Source organism: Panthera tigris, chromosome E3, assembly GCF_018350195.1.
Source record: "Panthera tigris isolate Pti1 chromosome E3, P.tigris_Pti1_mat1.1, whole genome shotgun sequence".
Lineage (NCBI taxonomy): Eukaryota > Metazoa > Chordata > Mammalia > Carnivora > Felidae > Panthera > Panthera tigris.
Genome location: NC_056675.1, coordinates 36,868,476 through 36,893,139, shown reverse-complemented (window position 1 = coordinate 36,893,139; position 24,664 = coordinate 36,868,476). Strand labels below are relative to the sequence as shown.

The 24,664-nt window shown below is 44.6% G+C and overlaps 1 long non-coding RNA gene across 1 annotated transcript; it reads right to left on the bottom strand.

Annotated features, from left to right (window-relative positions):
• Positions 1-20,640: 20,640 nt before the first annotated feature.
• Positions 20,641-22,289, bottom strand: LOC122234699. Its single transcript, XR_006212606.1, has 2 exons — positions 21,725-22,289; positions 20,641-21,350 (listed from the first exon to the last, which is right to left on the bottom strand). It is a non-coding gene; the product is annotated as an uncharacterized LOC122234699 (long non-coding RNA).
• Between the last annotated feature and the right edge of the window lie 2,375 nt (positions 22,290-24,664).

Here is a 24,664-nt window from a genome sequence, read left to right as displayed (position 1 = left end):
ACTGAGCCACCCAGTCACCCCTAAAGATTTTATTTTTAAGTAATCTCTACACCCAACGTGGGGCTCAAACTCCCAACCCTGAGATCAAGAGTTGCTTGCTCTAGTGACTAATCCAGTCAGGTTTTCTTAATAACATTTTATGGTTTTTTTATATAATATTTTATTTCCTCTAACTTACCATATTATAAAAATATAGTATTTAATACCTATAACATAAAAATGTGTTAGTTGTTACTGGTAAGGTCTCTGGTCAACAGTAGGCTATTACTAGTTAAGTTTTGGGGAGTCAAAATAATTAACAGGTGGATTTTTTATTGTGGGGAGGGGGTTGGTGCCCCATGTTGTTCAATGGCCAAGTGGCATTCAGGGCTGCAGAAAAATAGCCCTCTTGACCTCTGCCTTGATTTCCTGGCACCTGAAAGCAGTTGCCTTCAGGATGGCTCTTTATCCCCTGAAACAGATAAGTAATCAGTTTAATAGAGCAGGTCATCTCAGACTAATTGCTCATGGTTGCCTGTATCACTGCATGCAGAATTCTGTGGCATAAATGGGTGCTTTAGATTTAGCAGGAAAAACCCCCATGATTGAGTAGTAACGTCTGCCACGGTACAGGGCTACTAGGCACTGCTGCTTCTGCCATCAGTTCTAGGAACTCCAAACCAGGACAAGCTCAAACTGCCATTATATGCTTCCTAATGTAATTCCCTTCCCTGCTGTCTGTCCAAGAATCCAAGAATCTTTGAATGTTATTCAAGGAGTCTTAGCAACATGTGGCATCTACTGAGTCTGTTCATGTACTGCTGCTTGATTCTTCCTCATTTCCATCCATCCTTCCTTCCTTTCACTGGTTAAAATATTCCCGAGCAGTTCTTCTTGCTTTTCCTAAATGTTAGTTGGGTGTTCCATATCATGTTAAGAACGATGATTTATTATGTATTGTCACGTGTACATGTAATACAACAACATTTGGGGATGTTAATTTTATTTGTAATATATTAAGATAACTAATAGTTACAGGCTATAATAATACTTGTGATTTAATGCATGCCTAATATATGCAATTTATATTCCTTAACTCCTTCAACCGCATAAACACCTTCTTCTCATTCACCAAAAAGGGAGATTATAGCCCAGAGAGGTTAAATAACTTCCTGCGCGTGTCATAGAAATTTTTTACTCCACTGATCATGCCCTTTCCACTGGACCACATTGCCTCTTCAGAGCCTCCTAGACTTTAATTTTTATCACACTAATATTCCTTCCAGGTTCTTAGGGTGTTTCTAATGGCACCCGAAGGGAAGGGGAACAGGAGACTGATGTCCAGAGAAGTTCCCAGGCATCTGCTACCATTAGGTGCCCAAACTCTGATTTCCTGATCCTTGTGACTCCTGAGCTGTGCAGGTCGAGTTGGTAATTTGGCATCTCCTTGTATGCCTTAGGTCCCTGTGGTTGCAGGTATAAAAAGTGGATTGTGGTGTCCTAAAAAGCGAGCAGGATTTGTTGTGACTGCAGGGGGCATCTCAGGAACTCTGAGGTCAGGGGGCCCTTAGGAGCCAGGCCTAGAGCTCCTGGGGACTCGGGAGCTCCTCCTTCCCTCTGCCTTGGATGTCTGCCCCTCTACACACAAAGCACACCTTCCTCTCACAGTGAAGCTTGGTTTGCTTTATTTCCCTGTCATCATGGCAGGAAGTGGTTGCCAGTAATAGCTCTTGAGTTCACACGGCCTCTGTTCAAGAGAGTAGTCAGAAAAACTGGCTCTTCTTTCAACTCCAAATTCTTAGAGAAGGAAACTGGTTCAGCTTGGGTCAAGTGACCAAACAACTCTTGTCCACAAAGTGACTGTATGTTGTACATAAAGCTTGCCACTGGGAGTTTACCATGTTCCTTTAAAAGAGGACACAAAGGAAGCTGCACAATCCACTCAAAAGTCCAATGCACTGGTTGATAAAAAAACTTAGATTGTTTTCTAAGCCTGGCCCTGATTTGTTACGTGGTTTTGGAATGCAGCTTAACCTATCTGGTAGCTAATAATAGCTAACATCTATGGAGAGCTTTACCATTGCTAGAGAATAATTTCAATGTTGTTTTTTTGTTTGTTTTTGCGGGGTGGGGGGACACTCATGTGGGTTGGGATGGGGAGACAGGCACTGCATAGAGAGACGTGACAATTGCCCAAGACCCCGCAGCTAGTAAGTGACAGAGCTGGAAAGTGACCTGCGGTGAAAATCTGCCTTTGTCCAATGGCAGCCTTGACTGAGCACGAACCAGCCACGTCCCTGGGCATACACCAAGAACAACCTGTCTGGCTCTTTGGGGGGTGATGGGAATGGTCATGGCCTGGGTTGCCTTTATGTACCTCGTGTGTCCAGTCTGCACTTAAAGGTGCAGGGTCACATGAAAGCACTGTAGTCTCTGACTCCCATCCAGGGTTTCCATCCTATATTTGAAGTTCTGATTGTGTTTCTTTAATCTGGAGAGTATGAGGTATACATCTCTGCCAGATCAGCACTGAAGAAAGAATGAGAAATTTCCAAAAATACAGACTGTGCAGAATCCCTTTTCATGGGGGTTCACGATGTCTCTGGGTTTGCTGTGCATCAAGCAGGTGGGGATTCTGACACTTTCCTCGGGTGTGGTCTTGGCCTTCTCTCCCATAAGCTGATGGTATGAAACATCTTCTCCATTGTGGTGATTTCACCTCCTACTAAATAGCGTTTTTGAAATTATTTGTTTAGGTCTTCTTTCTGCTGATGGAACATCATTTTCATGAAGTCAGGATCTGATCCATACTGAGTTGTCACACATTGTTTTGCTTACATGGACACTCTGCAAATCCTAAGCTAATGGGTAAAGAAAGCAAACATCTTTTAATCAGGTGAACTTAGTTGTCCATTTTGAATGCTTTCTTTTAGGCCACTAGGTTTTTGTGTATGGTGAAATTTTGTTTATGGGTAAAGGGTTGACAGTCTGTGAAAAGATGCTATAGTTGGATTTCACATTTCTTTCTGGAGTTGCCTCTTGGAACTCTGAGTCAAATGTTCTCTTAATTTGCTTGTAATGTGAAGCAATTGTAGTTACAAGTTTTTCTGGGGCAGACTTGATGCTCTCAAAGACCACCATTGCTTTATCTCATTGTCCCAACTGGGCAACACATCCCATGTCAGAATCTGCAGCTGGGTTTGGAGAGGAAGGGGGATCCAGGGTCCACAGTCTCCATGTTTTCACACTGGGTCCCGAAACTTGCATGATAGGGGTCCCTTCCCCATGTTGGCCCCTCAGATCTCTTGTTGCATTAATGATCTCCCAGGAAAAAAGGGTGCAGTGATGTTGTTTACCAAAGCGGGCCACAGTGCAGAGTCACCTGTAGGACCTCCCTTCTTCATTGTGGTCCCCACATCTAAGAAAGAGAGACCACTTGGTATTTGAATATGGCAGGTGCGTCTGGCTAAGCACAGCAAGGTTTGTGGAGAGGGGGCTATGCTGGCCTAGGGGAGAGTGGCTGGAAGGGCTTCTCTGGAAGCCTACATGGAGTGTGAGCACATAGACTCTTCCACCGAGGGGAGGTTTCCATCTCTCCCAGCTGATCTGGGAACCCCTTGCATCCCCAGATGCGGGGCTTGGCAAGAGTGAGGCCAGCCTGTCCCAGCTCTTAGAGATAGCTTTTTGCAGCCAGTAGGATCCCACACCCCCAATCTTAGGTCTACACACTTCCCTGTAAAGCTGTGTATGCCTTTGTGGGTCCTAGTGCAGCAGCTGCCTGGGCTTCATGTTACCAGTGGAAGAAGAAAGTGAGGACCCCAGGTCTAGAGCAGAAGAGGTGCAGGTGGCAAGTGGTGAAAATTAAACCATCAAAGAGAAGGAGACTCCTTTGTCTCCTTCTTTAAAAAAAAAAAACAAAAAGTGATTTAACATTCAAGAGAAATTCAAAAATGGGGTTTTCCCTAAAGCAAGTCTGCTCTTAAAGATGAGGAAATAATGACTGCAACTCTCCCACCCCACCTCAGTTGAAGGGCACATTTGGACTTGGTGGTCCCCCGAATTAGGCTGCTGTGTGTGTGAGGGAGCTTACAGGGAACCACACCTTCATGGGATGTGTGAGGCATCCTCTAAATTCCTGATCCGAGTTAGGATGACTGTAAGCAGGAGGGTTGTTCATTATTTTTTTTTTCTTTCTTGGAAAAGAATAAATAAAGCCATCAGATGAAAATAGCAATTTCGTTGAACCTAAAAGATCTAAATCCTACTCAGTGTTTGCATGAGCTGCCAGGGTCGCTGTCAGTAATGGAAGGTCACTGTTAGGGACCCTTCTGGTCAGCACAGAGCCTCTCAGCTGGTTTGTTTCCAGGGATGCTACAGATGAGGCAAAAACACTTTTTCCTCTTTCTGTGATTGAATTCTTGGCTGGAGGGAGTGGCTGTTACCTTCTCAGCCCTGAGTCCTGAGATGGTTTTTCACCAGCCCATTGGCTCCCAAAATGTAGCTCTTTGCTCTCCAGAGAGTCCACCTGGAGGCTTTTTCTGTTCTCACTCCAGGGAGGAGGGCAGAGACACCTTTCCTGATTGTCCTGAAGTGGTGGCTACTCACTGGTCAAGTGTTCATCCTCGGCAAGTTGCTGCCCACTCTGGTTCATTACCATTAAGTGGTCTTGGGGGGTGTGTGTGGACCGGGCCAGGTGGTAAACAAATGAGTCCGTGATACAGGATCTGCAACCATCCCAGTTTTACAGGTGAAGAAGCTCGTGTTCACAGCAGAGTGGCAAATTGCCCAAGATAATGCCTGGGTGAGTGTTAAAGCCTGCATTCTAACCCATGTTGGCATCTGACTGGGTCCAGCCCCAGGGCTCCTCAGTGTCCTGACTCTGTTCATGGGGGCCTCCAATGTATTCTTGTTTTCACTGCAGAGTGTCTCATATAGTAGGCGCGGAGCCCAGCCATCCTCTCTACCCCTCCCTGACTTCGTGATGTGCTAGGGCCCTTGAGGGGTGTACCAGGGATCTCCACAGAAACACAATCATTGGGATGCCTATCTCTGCCTGTCTCTATATAGAGATTTAAGGGATTGACTCACTTGATGATGGAGGCTGGAAAGTCCCAAATCTGTAGGGTGGGCTCCTGGGCTGGAGCCTAGAAGGGCCATGCTGCAGTCCAAAGGTCGTCTGCTACAGAATTCCCTCTTGGTCTGGGGAGGTCCGTTTTTTTGTTCTGTTTAGGCTTTGATCTGAGACCCACCCACATGAGGGAGAGCAGTTGGCTTTACTCAGAGCCACTGATTTAAATGTTGATTTTTATCCAAAAACATCTTTCCAGAAGTGTTCAGAATTAAATTTGTCCACATATCTGGCACTGTGGCCTAGCCATGTTGACACATGAAATTAGAGTAGAATTACTCAAGTTGGAAATCCTCGACCCTGAAGCTGCTGTCATCAATGCAGACCCTGTGGGGTTTGGAGGCTATGATGTTGTTATGCTGTGTGGGTGGCTTTGCCTTGTGGGCCCTGTGTCTTGGGGAGTAGAGAGCAGGGGAGCCCTGACCGTAGCAACTGGCTGTGTGTGTCGCAGGGGAGGGGTACATAATGCAGGCAGTGGGAGACTTTGTATGAACCTTCTGCATTTTAGAAATACACCCTGGGTGTACCTTGCAAAGCTAGAGATGGGAACCCTTGTGGCTTTGTGAAATGGTTCATGATGTAGCTCAAGCATCTAGCTTTGTCCCCATTGTGAAGTGGTGACTCATACATGGTTGAATACATGGGTGGTCTGATTAAGTAGCAAATGTCCCCAACAGAATTTCAGTCCTTTATTCAACAGTGATTGAGCATGCACCTCATAAGTGCTGGGTGCTGAGCTGAGCTAAGCAGAAGGACTCGAGAGACCAAGAAACATGGTTCCTGCCCTTAAGTTGGCTGCATTATAGTTGGGAAAGTACAGCAATACAGGATATTAGGTAAACAATATACTTTCAGGTTATCATGAGCAATATAAAAGAAACAGGCTGCTGAGACAGAGAGGCCACGAGAGACTGACCTTCACCAAGAAGTTCTGAGAAGGCTTCTTGGAGGAGGTGACATTTAAGCAGAAACCTGAAGGGTGAGGTGGAACCAGCCTGTGCCTATCAGGGGAAGAGTGTTTTAGGAAAATGGGATATCATGTGGAAATGATCCCAAGAGCCTGGTGGTTTCAAGAAATTGAATATAATTCAATATATAACAATCTGTAGTAAAAAGATTTTTGGGGGAAATGTAGCTAAAACAGAGTCACATGGAAGCCTCTTTCCCTGGAGTGTCACTGTTTTGTTCATGGAGTCCTTTGACAAGGTCATCATTAGGGCCTTTCTCGATGAGTGGTGCAGGAGGTGGTCTCTGTTCCAAGACAGACTTCGAGTCTGAGGTTTTTCAGTTGGGAAGTTTTGGGGAGGGTCTGCTCAGCCATGAAGGCATTAGACACTCCTGGTGCTCCAGATGGAGAAAGGAACAAGGCAAATCAGCCTCCATGGGCCCTCCTGCCCTGACTCACCACCATACTGTTTTTCATTCCCCCTTTATCCTCTCCAGCAGGAGCATTTCATCATGATTTTCTCGTGGTGATCTCTTTGCTTAAGGCAGTGACTTTGGGGAGCAGGTGGGTTGGTATTGGATTCTCTGCAGCTCCTGGTCCCACTCAGTCCAGGCCTTTGTGCTTTGTCGGGATTTGTTTGCCATGAATCCCTGTGCTGCTCAGATGGTCAGGCCCTGGGAAGGACCTAGAGGACAAGGAGTTTCTGATCAATTTAACGTTTATTGAAGGGTCAGCTCTGGGTGACCTCTGGCAGGGTGAGACTTTTTAGTTGCAATCACCTTAGGGTTTCCAGGAGGATTTTGGAGGGCTCATGGGGTCCTGAGTGAGTGGAAGCAGAGCTGAGTACCACTCCTGATGAGGGTGGGGTCCTCGTGTTTGCAGGATTACGTTCTGCCCTGAGCCTCCCGGAATGAGGTCTGGACAGCAACAACGTCCTGGAAATTGCAACCCTGCCTTGGATGGGCTGTTACACCTCCTTCAAAACCATCCTGAGTGTACCATTGCACCATAATTCTGGCATTATCAATAAGAAATCACTGTGTCTGGATTGATTTGTCCAATGAGTGCCTGTCAGGCCTGTTCTGTGAGCCACACATTGTGCCAGGTGCTGGGGCTACATCAGTGAATGAAACCCAAATCCCTGCTCCGGAAACCTGACCTTCCTTTGAAGATTTTCCTAGAATTTTTCCATCCTGAGGTCATCTGTTGCATCTTCCTATTGTGCTAATTGTACAGGGAGATAGAAGGCTATTATTATCTCAAGAACTTTGCTTTGAGTTGGGAGTTTATAATTGGAGGTTACACATTCAGTCACTCATCCGTAAGTATTTATTGAGCAACAAGTATATATATAGGTTCACCACCATCTGGTTGTGGTGGGGGGATGTAGTGGGGAAGGACGAGGAATAAGTCCCTTTCTTCATGGAGCCCTGAGTGAGGAAGATGGATGTCCAGCAAATTGTCACGTAGTTAATGACAGTTGTGCAGGACATGGGAACAGGTGTCGGAGCCTGATCTCAGCTTGGGAGTTAGGGCAGGACTCCTAAAGCAATTGATACTGGAAGGGTAAGTGGGACTTAGCCAGGAACAGTCCAGCTGGAGGAAATTGTATGTGCAAAGGTCCTGTGGTGGTGGTGGGGGCATAGTGTTTGAGAAATGGTAAGAAGGAGTGGGGGTTGGAGTGTGGTGAGCCAGGGGTGCAGGGTGAAGTTGGAGGGCTGGGCGGGTTAGGGGTGAAAGAGGCAGAGCATCCAGGAGTGGGAAGGAATTTCAAGATCATGTCCCGGGCTGAGAGGGCAATTCTAGTGGCTGAGGGAGTGAAATCTGGACTTTAGGTAGGGTGACTTTAGGCATCCAGTGATCAGAGCTCAGTGGCAGTCCTGCCTGGCCAAGGTTTTTATATACAAGCGGTACCATACAGGCTGTTGGTGAGGCACAAATGATCAGACTGACTGCCCTTATTTTAGAACAGACACTTTGCTACCACAGCCCCTTTACTACCTTGACAAATGTACAGATAATAGAGCCCACCCTTACACATAGCATCATAAGAAATCAGTATCTTGGTCTAGTATTAAGGAGAAATAAAAGGAGGCAATTTATAATAATAGGTACTTCAGTATGTAAATGCTCAATTACGCTGGAGTACATGTTGAAGTAACAGCTCTGAAATCTACTTCTAATGGATATGGGGATTTAAGAGAAGGATGACAATTTCCAAGTGAGTATTAGTGGTGCTGTTTTTTGTGTTTTTTTTCCCCCTGTAATGACATTTGAAGACAGGAGCCACAGGAGAATGCTTATGAGTACGTAAGAATGGGGAGGTTCGTAGAGCTACTGAGTGGGGAGAGTACTCAGTGTTGTCCTTATGACTTGGATACCACAGGGTGTTTTGTTCTCGGTGACTTGATTTTTCAGGATGCTGAACATCCCTTGGTCAATTTTGAATGGCACAAAGTAAAATATGTCTTAAATTTACGTGTCAGAACAGTCGGTGTTTATTTCAACCATGTAAACATACTTTGTATCTACGTCTGGAGTGGACTTAGGTTCTAGCTTAAGATCATGCTGAACGGGTCTATGTATTATTGCCACAGAGAATGTCTGGTGGTCTGACTCAGAACTGTGAGACATGGGTAAGGGTGTGGGTCTGCCCCTCACACTGCAGGATGCATCCCCTGTGTGCTCACTAAATGCCACATGCCTCCAGAATCACTGGGACAACCAAAATCATCTCCATAAATTCCCAGAGCTACCTCTAGGGGGCAGCACCTTCTCCATAAGGATCGCAGTCCTGATAGGACTGAAGCCCTGGATGGGTTAATGAAGGGGACTCTGGGGGGAGTGTTTACAGATACAGTTGGTTGCCCTAGTGGGGAGAGAAGGTAAATTGTGGCCATAGTTGGTGCTCTTTTGGAGGTAGTCAAGATGTCTGGGAGACTGTGTGGCCCTGAGACTCTGGGGTCCAGACCAGCGGAGCTCTGCAGGACAGCGGGGTCTCAGGTATAGAACAAGGGCAGTGGGGATCTGCATGGGGAGGCCCGGCAGTCACAGCCATTTGAAAGCTTTTGTGTCATAAATCTGAAAAACGCAATTCTGAAAGCGTGGGACAGAATCAAATTGGCCTATAAAAATAAAAACATGGTTACAGTAAAAATGAGATGAAATGGGAAAGGGCAGGCGCTTGCTACAAGGAGCCTGTCGTTGCCACTAACCAAATCAGTCCCTGTAATAACCCTGGAGTGAAGCTCACGGGCTCATCAGGCCTCTGTCCGGCCCCTGTAATTTAACTAGAGGACGTACCTGTGTTTACTGTGTGTGATTAGTCCTCGTCAATTGCTCTTTATTGGTGTTGGATTAACTTAAGGGCTCTGATTTTCTTTAATTTCCCAATTTACAGTCTTAGCTTACAAGTGGGCAGGGTTTTTAGTTTTCATTCTTAATTCCCTTCTAGCAAAAATGAACTGACAAACCCAAAAAACAAAAAAAAAAACTTCAAGTTTTTTTTTTTTTCTGTTAACCACAGGGGATGCGACAAGTCAAAGGGGGGTTACCTGGGAATGCCCAGAGCCCCAGGTGATTGGTTGGCCCCCTGCCATCCCCACGTGAATGAGATCTGTACTTTTCATTGCCTCCTTGGTTGTCTTGGGTCATTGTTGTGGTTGTGGAGGAATCGTTGGAAATCTCAAAAAGGAAACCTGAGTGCAGGCCTGGGTCATATCAGAACCCCTGAGGCAGTATGTTTTGGGGGGCTCCTCATTCATGCTCTCTGCCTACCCTTTCCACTTCTTGGTGGGGGTGAGAATTTTAAGTCACAAGCATGCTGCCTGCAATCACTCTGGCTAGTTGCCAGGTCTCAGGACATGGATTTTATGTTTGTAGCTCATGATGGCTTGAGGGGCAGGATTCCAGCTCTTGCTTGGAGATGGAATTATAGTTCCTGATGGCGTCTTCGGGAAGGACAGAGTCATTGACCTCCAGCCTCTGGGAAAAGGGGAGGGCAGAATAATTGAGGGATAAAAAAAGAGGGCGGATTATTTCCTCCCCATTACAAAAATACATGGTCTTATTGCCTCCTTTGTTGCGTAGCAGTTACTGCAATGATAATGAATTAATGAGTTATTTGTTGAATAGCTGCTTTTCCCCTCTCCCCACTTCATAGTTTCCTAGTGTATTAGGCCTTCATGTTCACTCGATCGCCAGCATCTAGTCCCAATAAATAGCTGTTGCATGGATGGATGGAAAATTCTGGAGACGGAAGACATTGGAAAGAAGATTAACACTGCCCTTCCTATCATGCGGAGCTAGCTGGTGGTTCCCAGCCCTGGTAGCACATGGGAGTCACCTGGGGGAGCATTTTACTAATGCATTCTGGGTCTACCCAGAGCAATCCAATCAGAAATCTCCGCTGGGAGCTTGGGCAGGGGGGTTCAGGCATCAGAGCTTTGCAAAACTCCCAGCTGACTCTAATTGCAGACAGCCTGAGACCCTTTGATGTATGTCCTGACAGTCATAGCCCCATTTTTAAAAACAAAATAGTTATAAACGTAAAACACTTGCATGCTATGCAAATCAAGGGGTATGGAGTATGTTGCTTTAGAAATAAAACTTCCTGTGCACTCCCAGCCTCAAACCCACATACCAGAGGTATCTACTTGAAGCAATTTTTGTGTGAAGTTCTGATGACTATCACCCCTTAACTCTAGCTCATGTACTAATATCCTTATTTATTGGTTATCATTTTTAAAAGCTGTATCTGCTAACTCAATATTGACTCTAAGAGATAAATATCTATTGGCAAATAAAGAATTTACCTCATTTGCAGTAACACTTTCCCCTTATGATATTTGGTAGTTTTTTCTGTAATGTTAGCTATTCTCTTGGTTACCTTTATACCTTTAAATAATCTTAAGCCTCTATTTTTCATTTCCTTTACGGAATATCTCCTGATCACTAAATAAGATGAAAAAATTAGAGTCCTACTACTTCTTTCCATCTCTGCATCTGCTGTTAACTACATTCTCAAGGCTTATAACATTTCCATTTTCTCCTGTAACTGTCCTTGTCATCTAAGCTTTATCTGTAGATTAATTTTTGTTTTAAATGAAAAAGCAGTTAATGATATGTATTGTAGAACAAATAATGCAGTTGGTCTCAAGAGAAGGAAATGTCTCTGATTATGTATTTCTTTTGTGGCCTCTTGTTCACTTCTACCCTTGTGGTTCAGCCCCTTGCTTCTCTTGGTGTTCTTCAGATGCCTGGTGATCCTTGGTCATCCATCCATATTTATGAAGGGAAGACTAAACTGATAAACACAGATACAGGTGTGGGTTTCCTCTGCTGAGTGTGGATCTGTTTATCCATTAGACCTCAAACCTTTTAATTGGAGGGCTGATTGTGGGGGTGGGGTTATTGTGTGTCATCTGGTGGGTTTTTCTTTAGCATGTGTGGGAGTGGAGCTGGCAGGCAAGCAGGTTAATACTTCCCCCAATGCCAATGTGAGTAGGGCTATTGTAAAGGATGGGAACACCACCCTAGAAGTGTTGGATCTCCCTTGGGAAGATGGATCGATTTCTTTTCTTTTCTTTTTTTTTTTTAAGTTTATTTTGAGAGAGAGAGAGACAGAGCTTGAGCAGGGGAGGGGCAGAGAGAGAGGGACACAAAGAATCTCAAGCAGGCTTCAGGCTCTGAGCTGTTAGCACAGAACCTAACATGGTGCTCAAAACCACAAACTGTGAGATCATGACCTGAGCCTAAGTCAGATGCCTAACTGATTTAGGGGCCCCAAGATAGGTCAATTTCTTAAGCAAACACCTTTCTAATTTCAGTTTTCAGGTGAACTTCATCACTGCCAGGTGAATATAGGTAGGATCCAGGAAGACCATCCCATTCTTTCCAGTTCTTAGCATCATCATAGTCTCCCTGTTTATTATTGTTTCACTGAAACATGTCCTCAAGCTGCCATATTGAAGTATCCAATGTTTTTCTATGGCCGAAGCAATTACATAATTGCTTTATTACCTTTTTCCATACCACTAAATACTGTCAACTAATTTTTAGAGATGACATTAACATTCCAATGTATGGATGGTTATATATGATTTAGTCACATCTCCATTTTTGATTCTGTGATTCTCAACTAAGTGGAGTTCCAGCGCACAATCCTTGTGCTTCATTCTGGGTACATACCTTGGTTGATTTCCTTAGAAATTGGAGTTCTTCAAAGACTTGTGGCACAAAGTTCTAGACTGCCCCTCATAGGAAAGTTTTTAAGGGTTCAAGTTAAAGTGGGGAACAGACTAAAAAGCTTACCAGATAAAACTGCTCCAGTGCAAGCAGTCAGGGAGGGGAGGGGGCATTGCCAGATGGAGTGCCACATGCAGACTGTGACTTCACTCCCTCCTGGTCCTCTGGAGAGACAGCTCAAGCTTTGGGTTCTTTCCTAGGAGCATCACTGTGGCTTGTGACTTAGGCAGGCCCATGCTGCTTTTTCTTCATCGATGACAAGGACAGATGAGCCATTTGGTCATTTGTCGTCCTTGGTTTCAAGGTATGGGTACTGGTTTTGTAGGATCAGGGGCCACAGAAGACTCCGGCCCAGAAATCTATCACTGTGCGTAGTCAAATGATTTACATTCATACAATGCCTGGGCTTCTCTAAGCTCTTTGCTTTTAGGTCACATTATTAAGAAGTGCTTCTTTTGAAGAGATAAAGGAATCCTCAGAACTCATCTTTTTTGCATCCAAGACAGGGCTATATTTGAAATACCAGAAGAAAATATTCTTTCGGATCACTTAAACTCTTTGAACTGAATTTTTAATTTCATCCTAGGGCAAGTCAATCTCCAGAGTCTTTTCTTCCACGTTGAGTTTCCTGCCCTTGATATATACCTGCCTCCCCTGCTGGCGGGAGGGGCTGTTATTTACTGTGACCTGTCTAGAGGCTGCAAGGCAAAGGCACTCTGATGGGTTAATCCTGATATCCAGAGTTGTAGACTCAACTTGGCTATATCACATGACCAAATTGTGAACTTGTATAAATGATAGCAGGAAAATGCTTTGGCTGAGAGTTCTGTGGTGATACATGGAAATTCAGGGGTGGGAACATCACAGGAAAGAAATGAAAGGGAAAGCGCTGAAAGATTCTCTTGAATTACGTCAGGAAATACATAACAGAATAGATAACACCAAAGTTGAGTTGATGTCACTCTGCTTAAAAGCAGACCAGTTTTTTTTGTTTTTTGTTTTTTTAAAGATAATTTGCCACATCTCTTTGGGAAACAACTTGATGTTACAGGTCAAAAGTCTTAATGATGTATTTGACGTTAGTCTCAGTTCATGAGTTCAAGCCTCTCAATGGCCTCTGTGCTGACAGTGTGGAGCCTGCTTGGGATTCTCTATCTCTCTGAACCTCTCTGCTTGTGTGCGCGCGCGCTCTCTCTCTCTCTCTCTCTCTCTCTCTCTCTCTCAAGGTAAATAAACTTAAAAAAATCATCCTAAGTATCAAAAAACTTTTAAGAATAAAAATGTGGTTGGTGCCATTATGATATTGCAAACAATCTGAATTAGAAACCACGTAAATATTCAACAATAGGTGAATAGCTCAGACACTTAAAGTATATCCAATTTTTGTGATTTGTGTAGTCATTAAAAATTATTCTCAAACAGTATGCTATAACACAAAAAGAGTGGTACTATGGTATTGACTAAAAATAAGACACAATGTTGTAGATACATAGTACAAATCTGGCTATATTGAAAATAATTGTGCCTAAGGAAAAAATCAAAAGGGAATGGATGATGGGCCTATGAGCACTGTTCTTTCTTCTCTTTATTTTTCACATCTTTAATGAGTAGGCCCTTTTTTCGTATTAAAAATAAATATTGGAAGAATCATTGAAATATACATTAGAAGCTCTAATTAAGACATATCATTGTTCATTGGCTGTTGAACATGACATTTGCAAGTATGCTTTTCCTGTAATGCAAATGGGTGCATCAGAAAGAAAGGGTCTGACCAGGTTGTAAAGGTACAGGGACACCTTTGAGTAAAATAGTTCAGATGAAAAATGAAAAAGCTAAACAATTACTTGGATAGAAGAGTCATTTGTCCTGACATTTGTACATTTGTAGTTTAAAACATTGCCTTGATCTTTTCCTCAGTGAATACTATACTCCCAACCCATAGGGAGTCCTGAAGAAACAGAGCTGGTTGGGTGATGAGGCAGGAGAAAAACATTAAGGAAATGGAGTCACACACAATACCCCTCCAGTCACCTGTGTTACTTTCTGAGTTGTGGGGGTGTCTAAATGGTCAAGCCAACAGTGGGAAAGAGGGAAATTGTCAACTATTTATTGAGGACCTGTTATGTTCTAGGCACTGGACATAGGCCACAGGACAAGTATGTTGTGAAGCTTCGAATTTCAAGTGCTGCCTTGACATCTTGGGTCTCACAGGGCCCCAACGGCCTAACCATGAATCCTTTCTGCTCTCTTTGGATGTGCCCCTACTCTGCAGGAAACGGTCCCCACACAGCTAGTTCCCTGACCAGCCACCCTCCACCTGGTCCTCAACTGAACAGGCTTCAGTTCCCTGCCAGACTGAGAAATTACTCAAAAGAGCCAGTCACCTCCTCCTGCAGGAACCAGGGGCCACCCCACACCCACTCTTACCATAAAGCCTATGGCCCACAGCCCTGCTGGTTCACTCTAACTGCAACACCGAGTGGCCCTCTGTGGCAAGCAGTGTCCTCCTCCCTGGAGCTGTGAGTATGTGTGGCTGATAACTGCTGGCTATCTCTCCTGTCTAATGCTTGGTGTCATGTGTTGATTCATTTTGTACTATAGAGTACAGGGGTCCCTCCCTCCCCAACAGGGCCAGTGGGATGTGGTCAGAATAATAATACTCCTGTAGGAGTGTGGATGGGAAGATGATAATGAAGTAATCAGTGAGTGAACATGTTAACTTGCAGTTGGACTATATATTGTGAAGTAAACAGAATGATGCGTTAGGGACCTGTGGAAATACGTAGTAATCCTGCTTTGGATAGGTGATCAGGGGAGGCTCTTTCAGGCAGCAACATTGAGTTCACTTGCAGGTTGGGAAGGGGCTAGCTCTGGGAAGGGCTGGGAGGCCAGGGCCTGGCCAATGCAGCCAGGTCAGTGCATCAGGAGCTGACAATGAGCTCACATGATCTTGGAAAGGCAGTCAGGGACCCATGGAAGCTATAGTCAAGAATTTGGACTTGATTTTACATGGAATGCACAATCACTTCTAAGCAGGGAAGTGACATGGTATGGTTTATACTTTTACAAGAATTGTTTTGGTACCTGCGTAGAGAATGGTTGATGGGGGAACTTAAGCGGGGGAGTACTCAGTTAGGAGCTGCCTGTGGCAGTTCTGTTGGGAGGTGATAGTGGTTGGGGTTGGGTGGATGAAGAGAACGGACCAGGGTATGTATCCTGGAGGTAGATGCCAACTTGTGAGACTTGATGATGGATTGGACATGAGGAATAAGAAAACAGAAAAGAATGTTTCTGAGGTTTTGGCTTGAGTGACTGGGTGGATAGTGGTGCCATTTAAAGGGATGGAAAGGGGATGAGATTGAAATTTGGAGTTTGGTTTAGATTGGTCTGATCTGAGTAAGTATTCAAGTGGAGATGTCAAGCTGGCAGCTGGAAATACTATTATGCAGTTCAGGATAAATGCCAGAGCTAAAGATATTAGTTTGGCCATTACCACCATTTGATAGTATTTAAATCAGCTGAATAATATGGGGAGATGATAAAAAATTCAGAATGATTTATCCTCCTGGAATGAATGTCGTGTTAGATGTAAGTTTGGCTATATCAGTGGAATAACATATAATAAGACCACTTGAAAACTGTGCTGCACCGTGGAAATGCAGTAACTATTCACACTGCTGTAGGATTCGGGTCTCCCACAGCACTCATAATTCTGGGGTCTTGGTTCTTGATTGTTTAATCCACAAAATCCCCTCCCCATCATCTCCTGTGTGAGTTCCTTTGAGGATCCCTGACTCTCAACCTAAGCCAGTGCTTTAGAAAGAATTCTTGCCAACACTGTAATGCTGGAGAACAGAGATAAAGCTACAGAGATAAAGATTATCTTTTTTAGCTGAAAAAATTTTGAGTTATATTAGCCTCAGCCTAAAACAACTAGGGTCTCTAGGGTTTTTTTTTTTTTTTTTTTTACTTGCAAGAGAGTTTGGAGAATGTACAATGGTTCAATTTTTCTAGGAGCTTTTTGGCTGAGGCCAGATTGGAACTCTCCATGGCTCTGGGTAAACAGTCAATATTGTATTCCTGTGAAATTCTGGAGATAATGATTTAGCAGCAAGATTGGCTGGAGGCTGTGCTCTACCTGGCCAGGAATCACATGACAAATGGATCTCCTTTCAAGGAAGTTGAATGTATGTGTTACACAATTTAGTTGGGTGGTTGTAGGGGGTAGGGATGACTTCAAGTGCAGGCATTGGTAAAAGGAGCTAGAAAAAGACACAAGTACTCTATACTTCCCCAAACCATTTGGTTTTAAAGAGCTTCACATTCTCCTGGAAGTCAAAGGTCACACACCTGTGTGTGTGAACTACATTTTCCTGACTTTGTCATACTCCTAAGAAGCAAGCTTTGTTCCTTACGTATGGGTGTATGCTTGTATAGATGTAGCTTCTGGAGAAGCTACATTGAACATGAAATTGAACATTGAACATGAAAATTAAGGTCTGATCTGATTCTAGGATCATGGAGCCTTGACTTGGGCCATTCTTCCAGCCTAGAACAATGCTGTCTGGCTGTGCCCAGAGCCACAAGAAAATCACTTAGTGGGTCTCATGTGTCGTTCTGATGTCCTATTGATCAGATTTTTGTAGGTAGAGCTGTGAGGACTCATTCATTGATTGCTTTGTTTGTTGGGTTTACTACAATGGGCCTCGCTCTAGGTTTGGTGTTGGGGGGTACACTGGTGAGGAAGATGCGATCCTTGACCTTAAAAATTCTCCCTATGGCCAAGGAGATAGACATGTAATCAAGCAGTTGAGGGGGTGGTGAAGAGCAGAAAGGGAGAAAGAAAAGGGCTTTGATGGAGGTAGCAAGGCAATACACAATAAGACACTTAACTCAGACCTGGAGGCTCAAATCAGGAAGTCTTCTTGGAAGAGGCAGTGCCTTACTTAAGACTGGAAAGTAGAGCATGACTTAGTGGGATCACATTCAGAAGGAGAGTGTGAAAGGGTGTTCTGTCTAGCCAGAATAACCTTGCAAAGGGACACTACATGTTAAAGGAATTGCAAGCCATTCAGCATGATTGGAGGTGGGGCTGGAGGCAAGGCAAGACCATGAGGCCAAGAGAGGTCTGGGAAGTCGAGAAGGAATGCTTGCTTCCCCAGGGAAAAGGGATTTTTTCTGCATGTAGGAAAGCCCCCTCTGGTGGCTTTGGGGGAGAATTGCATGATGTTCGGATGAGATGAGTCAGCAAAGTATTGTGATAAATGACCCAAACTGGGCTTAGCAGTGGGAAGAGAAAAACCAGGTAACCAGGGGAAGGGAGGACAGCTGTGCTTCCAGGAGAATGTGAAGCTCTTTAAATCCAAATGGTTTGGGTAAGTATAAATTAGAGTACTTGAGTCTATTTCTAGCTCCTTTTACGAAGCCCTACTATGTGCCAACTCCTGGCCAGGCAACTTATGTGCGATTTTCTTGTTTAATCCTTATAACTGTCTTACAAAGCAGGTACTAGTATCATTAACCCCTATAGACCATTGAATATTGCCTCCCCTAACCCTGATTCTTACTGATCTGGAACTCTGGAACATGACCTTCTTTGGACATAGGGTGTTGGCGGATAAAATGAGTTAAGGATTTTGAGATGAAATCATCCTAGATTTAGGGTAGGCCTTAAAACCAGTGACTAGTGTCCTTATAAGGAGGTGACACACAGAGATGGGGTTGTTGTAGCCAGAGCTAGAAAAGGCAGGGAGATCTTCCCCTAGAGCCTGCAGGCCTTGATTTTGAACCTCTGGCTTCCACACCTGTACAAAAGTAACTTTCTATTGTTATAAGACGCTGAGTCTGTGGTAACTTGTTAGGGCATCCTTAGGAAACTAAAATAATAATGTCCATTTTAGACTTGACAGGGGAGAACCCAACTAGTTTTTAGAGAGCTCTGCTCTAAGCATTGGGTCTTTAAGATGGCACAGGGATGGGTGTGCTTCATGGGACCTGCAGTCTGTGATCTTAACTGCTCTAGTCTTCATGACTCCCCAGCTAACAGCTAACATTTATTTCATGCTAACTCTTGGTCAGGCACCATCTTAAGCATTTTCCTTTATGATTTCATTTATCTTGAGGATTATCTTGTAAGAGATACTTTCCTTACAAAATACAGATGGGGATGGTCTCTATTTTGAAGGACAGTAAACCATTGTAAGAGACTTTTTTCTTCATCCCTGGCATCTCATTTACTGAACGGAGATTTTCCACCTTGAATGAGCTAAGCAGTATGAGAGGAAGTGTCAAGCATGTCAACCAGCGACTCATGAAATATTTCATCTTGTAATACATTAATAGAGAAAACCAAGGTGATTTTCAGCCCATTCCAGTAAATCGGTTTTAGCACTAATGAATTGTTCTGTTTGAGTAAAGCATTATTGGCAAAGTGCTGATGTTAATAGTAACAGTGAGGCATTTGAAACTCCATCAAAAATTATAATCTCAAAAGGCTGGAAAAATTTCTGTGTTCTATTAATTAACATCGGTTGTCTGATCAATGTTTTTAATTGGTAGCAGATTAAAGTATGGATTTCTGGCATGACAAATCTCTAGATTGGCTATCTTGCTACCTGTTGATCCTGATGACCTCATTCCAACATTTATATTCAAATCTGATAGCTCAGAGGTTCAGTAGTCAGCGAATCATAAATTTCACCCAGTTCCTCTGGCTGAATTTCAAGTATGTAGACCATGTGCTAACAGTGAGAATGATCAGAAAGACAGTTGTAGACAAACGGAGCATGAAGAAAATCATTCTTATTGGAGGATGTGGCAGAAACAATTTTCCTCTGTGCTAGGCAGACATCAGCTCTGCAGAACTGGCCAGAAATAAAGATCGTTCCACTGATGGGCTGTAACAGGGGTGAAAGGAGGGTACCTGGTCCCCACCCCCAAACCCAGATGTTTCAGGGTTTCATGGCCAGATGCCTATGGAGCTAGCAGCCTGGCTGCATAAAATGGCCAGAGGGAGTTTTTGCAAAGCAAGAAGGACTAAGGAGCAGAAGGAATCAGGAAGTATGAAGACCCCACTGTTCATAGAGCTTCCCTGTGTGCCAGGTGCTTTGCTAACCTTCTCTCCTGTCACAAGTGCCCCATGATGGAGGCATTAGGTCCAACCATATGGAATTGCCATTCTTGCAGGTCAAAGAGAGATGAATATTGACACTTCTGTTTGGTTCAACCTGTGCTATGAGTAGCCCTCCTTTTTCTGGCTGAGAAAAGTGAAGTTGATGATGCCTAAGGTCACAGGCTAGGAAGGTTAGAACAACACAGGGGGCTACCTCTGGGGGAAGCAACACTCTGTCCTCCACCATCCTCCTCCACCATCCTCCTCCACCATCCTCCTCCTCTTCTGGTGGGCTTTATCAGGGGAGTGGATGATCACTTCATAGACCCCTCTGAGTTACTCTGGAAGCTATGTTGGGTGGGGTGATGGGGTGGAGGGGATGTGGGAGAGAACCAGGATAGATTACAGGAGAGTCTTTAGGAAGCTGTTATAATAGTGCCAGTTATAATGACGTGGAAGTTCAGAGTAGATGGACAGCAGGGGAGGTGTCATGGAAGGGGACTCATTTGAGAGCTATTTAGGAGTGAGAACCAACAGGATGTGGTATTTGATGGAAGGAAGAGCCCCCAGCCTCTGGCTTCTCCTCCCCTGGTTCTGTGAGCCCATGTTACACATGCTCATTATATCCCACACCTTCCCTTGGCTGCGTGTATCTCCACTGACTGTAAGTTCCTGAGGGTGAGAATCCTGTGTCTTATTTATGGCCGACCCTAGGACCATCATTGTATCTAATACTTGGTAGGCAGTCCGTTTTTGTTGGATCAGTGCAAGAACTGAGAAGAAGAAGTTAATTCAGCTGTCTTGAATACTTACCACAGCATTTCCTTAAATTCTGGATTTCCTGGCAGGGAGACATGTTCTGCCCTGCCCCCACCCTTCAGTTTCTGCAGGATCATCTTAGTCACCCTGGTGGGACTGTCTGTAACTCAGCACCCTGTTATTCAGTATTCAGATTTACAGGATGACTGGTGTTTATCCATTTAACTCTGCTAATTTGGATCATTTCCATTAAAATTTTTGCAACTATTTAATGAGGAACAGTCTGACCAGTAGTAGATGCTAAATTGCTTTTAAACAAGGGAAGTTCTGTCATCTGCAAAACAAAACCTCTATCCTCCAGGTCAGTTTTGACTTTTCTTTTTCTTCTTCCTCCTCCTCCTCCTCCTCTTCTTCTTTTTTTAAGGAAAAAACAGGTAAGCCTTGAGTGGGAATGTGGGGAGTAAAAACAACTTTTAGCTTGAAGAATCTTTATTGCCCTAACAAGTAAAAGACCCTTTAACAATCACATTGATTTTTGCTGATGGATATAAAGGGTTTTGAAAGTGAATTCTTACTCTGGGCAAGACCCACTTGGAGATGCCAGGATTGTACTTCGCCTTTATAAGACATTAATGGGGAATGAAGACACAGATTTTGCCATGGAATCAACTATTCCAACTGATGAATTGCATCAAGGGGACAATGGAAGTTGAGTAACTGACAACTAAGTGGAGATATTTGTCAGGTAAAGGGACAATGATCTGGTTGCTGGTTTCTGTTGGCAAAACATCAGAGAGGGTGCAGTCGCCTTGAAACACTCAGAAAATACGAAAAGGGATATGGATGGAAGGTGGTAAGAAAAACAGGAAATGCTTCAGCTCAGAAGTGCTCACTAGAAACCTTACTTGCCTTTTTTGTCCTCGACCTTCTTTAATGTGGAAGGTTTCACCTCTTTAGCCTATCAGGTGATGCTGGTTGTCCCCCCAAATGGTCTGCTGGGTGAGCTGGCACTTTAGAAATGTCATTTGGGTCTCTTCTCTCCATCCCCTTGGCCAAGATGCCTTTCCAGCCCACTGCTGGGCTTGGCGTGGTGGAGAAGGCATTCATCAGACAGCCATGTGGTCTTTGGCGACACACAGACCTGGACTCAGTCTGGCTCCACTAGGCAGTAGTTTCATCATCTGCAACATGGATTAATAATAAGTCCTGCATAGACCTCTTGTGGAGGGTTAATAGGATAACTGGTATGAGTGAAACTTTGGCCAATTTCCAGGCACTTAAAAGCACTCAGTAAAGGCTAAACCCTAACAAAAGAAACATCAGCAACACAGATGATGCAGAATGAGGCTCTTGACTGGTCTCTGCTTTCAGGACCTTCTCTTTTCATACTGACAATCCCTCCTCCTCCTCTGAACAGTTGTTCCCCGCCACCCCCCATCCCCACCCCCTGCCCCATGCTAAGAGCAGTGCATGAACTCAGAGCTTAGAGTTGGGCTTGGGTTCAAATGCTGGCTTGGCCACTTACAAGTTGTGTGACCTTAGGCCTGTTACTTACCTTCTCTTTGCCCTTTTCTCCCCTGGGTTTTGTGGTCTTTGATCAGCTGCTCTCAGTACATCGGTGTTATCCTCTCCCTTTTCTTTGTGTGGGTAGCCATGTGGCTTGCTCACTGCTCAGTCTCTTCTATGTCTGGCATGGGGTGGGGGTGCATGGCCAAAGTAGCTGCCACACCCTTCGCGTGACTTTTCAGTTCATGTGCATGCCACTCTTCCCATTCATTCTGTGTAGAGTGCTTCTGATTGGTGACCAATCAGCCAGTGGACCCTCTGAGTCCGTTATTTCCCTGGATCCAATGAGTTGAGGCTGGTGGTGATGCCATGGTGTCCAGGGGAAGTGAGTGTGTGCTGGAGGTCACTTCCTGGACAATAGGCTAGCTGTGCTCTTGACATCAGGTTCCTAAGTTGAGAGTGCTTGAGGTGCAGGGGAACAGCGTATTTTCCTGAAAGCTGTGAAGGAAGGCCCCATTTCTTCAATTCTGAGGGATGATCAAGTTAGACACATCATTTTTCTATCTTTTGTGGATTCCTGTTGAGGGTCTCAAAGTTGTTCTACTCTAAGCCATTCCAGAACCCCACTCTCTCTTAACTGGGTCACAGAGAAGAAGAATGCCCTGTGCATTCTAGAGGCAAAGAACCAGAATTAGCTATATTTGGGACATTTTACCCCAAATTATGCTGTTCATTGAAATATAATGAACAGCTGGTAAACAAACATCACTCCTATGTGGGCTGTTAAGCATAGAATTTCTCTGAAAATTATTACACAAAGAAATTCTCTCACTTCTTAAGCCCTGCCATGGCACATGTGTGTTTTTTGTGTGTCTCTGGCTTAGGAGACTGGAGTAAAGATCATGTGGAAATGTAGCATGTAGGTGTCTGAGGGCAGCAGCCTTTCATGGCTATTGAAAATCTAGAGTCCTAGCAGTGCCTGGGTGGCTTAGTCGGTTAAGCATCTGACTTCAGCTCAGGTCATGATCTCAGGGTTCGTGGGTTCATGCCCCATGTTGGGCTCTTTGCTGACAGCTCAGAGCCTGGAGCCTGCTTCAAGTTCTGTGTCACCCCCTCTCTCTGCTCCTGCTCTGCGCTCTCGCTCTCGCTCTCTCTCTCTCTCTCTCTCTCTCTCTCAAATAAACATTTAAAAAAAATGTAGAGTCCTAGATCCTCCTTCTGGCATGACCCACAAGGTACCAGGGCTCAATGTAAGGTGCATCCACCCCTAAGTGACTGATGTGCTAATAATAAATTGTATGAGCTCACATTTTGTAAGTTTAGTAAATATTTTTTGAGAACCAACTATGTGACTGGCATTGTTCTAAGCATGTGGGATAAATCAAGGGAGTAGAGCAGATAGAAATCCCTGCCCTCTAGGACCTCTATTGCTAAAGTCAGCAGGGTCTGCCCCCTGCCTTCGTCTCTCTGCTACAGACACTTTGGGTATTGTAACCAGACTTTCTTTCCACCACAGGGCCTTTGCACATGCCACTACCTCATGGACTTCTTCTCCTCTTTGTTTCCTCAGGGAAGTTTCATCCTCCACTGCTGCCCCTTGTCCCTGCATTGAAATGCAGCTTGCTTTGTCACTTTGCTCTCTCAGAATCCTGTTTTTCTTTAGAGTAGGACAAATCTCTGTTTGTACACTTACTTGTGTGGTTATTTGAGAACCTTTTTCTCACTCTAGACCCCGACCTCCATGAGGCTCAGAGAGGTTTAAGTAACTTATCCAGGATGCAAAGGGATGTGGTCAGGATTCGGGCTCAAGTCTGCCCCATACTCTTTACATAGTCGAATAGTGAACTGGAAATGTGGAAGTTCATGTACCACCCCCAGGCTTTGTGCATCTACCCTCCCAGTTTACCTACAGCTATGCAGAGCTCTTTATTTGCAACTAGCTTTGTAAAGATAATGACAATAGCAGCTGACACTTGCTGAGTTCTCACTGTATGCTGGGCGCTGGGATAAATAAGTGCCTTCCACACACTAGGTCCTCCCTTCTGAGGCGACAGGAGCTATAATTGTGTTGTGCAAGGTCTCACAGGCAGGGTTTAAACTTGCTCATCTTGGGTTCCCAGCCTGTGGACGTTACAACCTCTGGCGTGTCTTTTTCTTAACACTCTGGCCCATGAAGAAATGTGTAAGTGAGGTCATGAGAGACAAGCCCCAAACCCTGGATCCTGGTTGCACCAATAGCACCAGCAGAGATCTGCCAAGGGTTTCGGTGACATGGGCGTATTGCTCATGGATATCTTCTTAGAACATAGAGACCCAAGAGAATCGGAGTTGGCTTGGAGCCCTCCTTCTGATGGTTCCTTCATGCTCATACCTTGCTCTGGTAAAACCAGGTGACTGTTAGGGGTGCACTGTGGCTGAAAAAGACATTGATGGTGCACTGAGAATCTGAGCCTCATGTCTTTGTTCTTGGGGGTGTACTGTTTAGCTTGGACCTACACAAAGGGTCCTACAGAGCAATCTCAGTGCAAAGGGGAAGAGAAGGGATTGTTGCTGAGGTCAGAGTCAGGAGGAAACTTAGCCACTATAATTACTCTATGGTGACATTTGGGGCTTAGGGCAGAGGGTGTCCTGGGACCCCTCTAGCTTATAGGCAGCCTCTTTCAGGGACCCAGTGACCCAGAGCTGGATGTACACACCAGATATGCGTGGTGGCCTGTTTTGCTTGAGTGTATACAAGTTTCCAGGCAGATTTGTGCCTCAAGGTAGCCCCTATGACCTGGGCAAGATCCTTGACTTCTCTGAGTCTCGATGTGCTCTTCTGGAAAATGGGGCTGATGATAGTCTGTAAGCGTTAGCATTGCTGTGATGATGAAGTGAAGTCACACGTAAACTGCTTGGTTGGTACCTGATACGTAGTGAGCACTCAGTGAGTGACAGATATGTACTGAAAATACCAGTATGGTGCCCTGAATAAAGGCTTCCATGGATT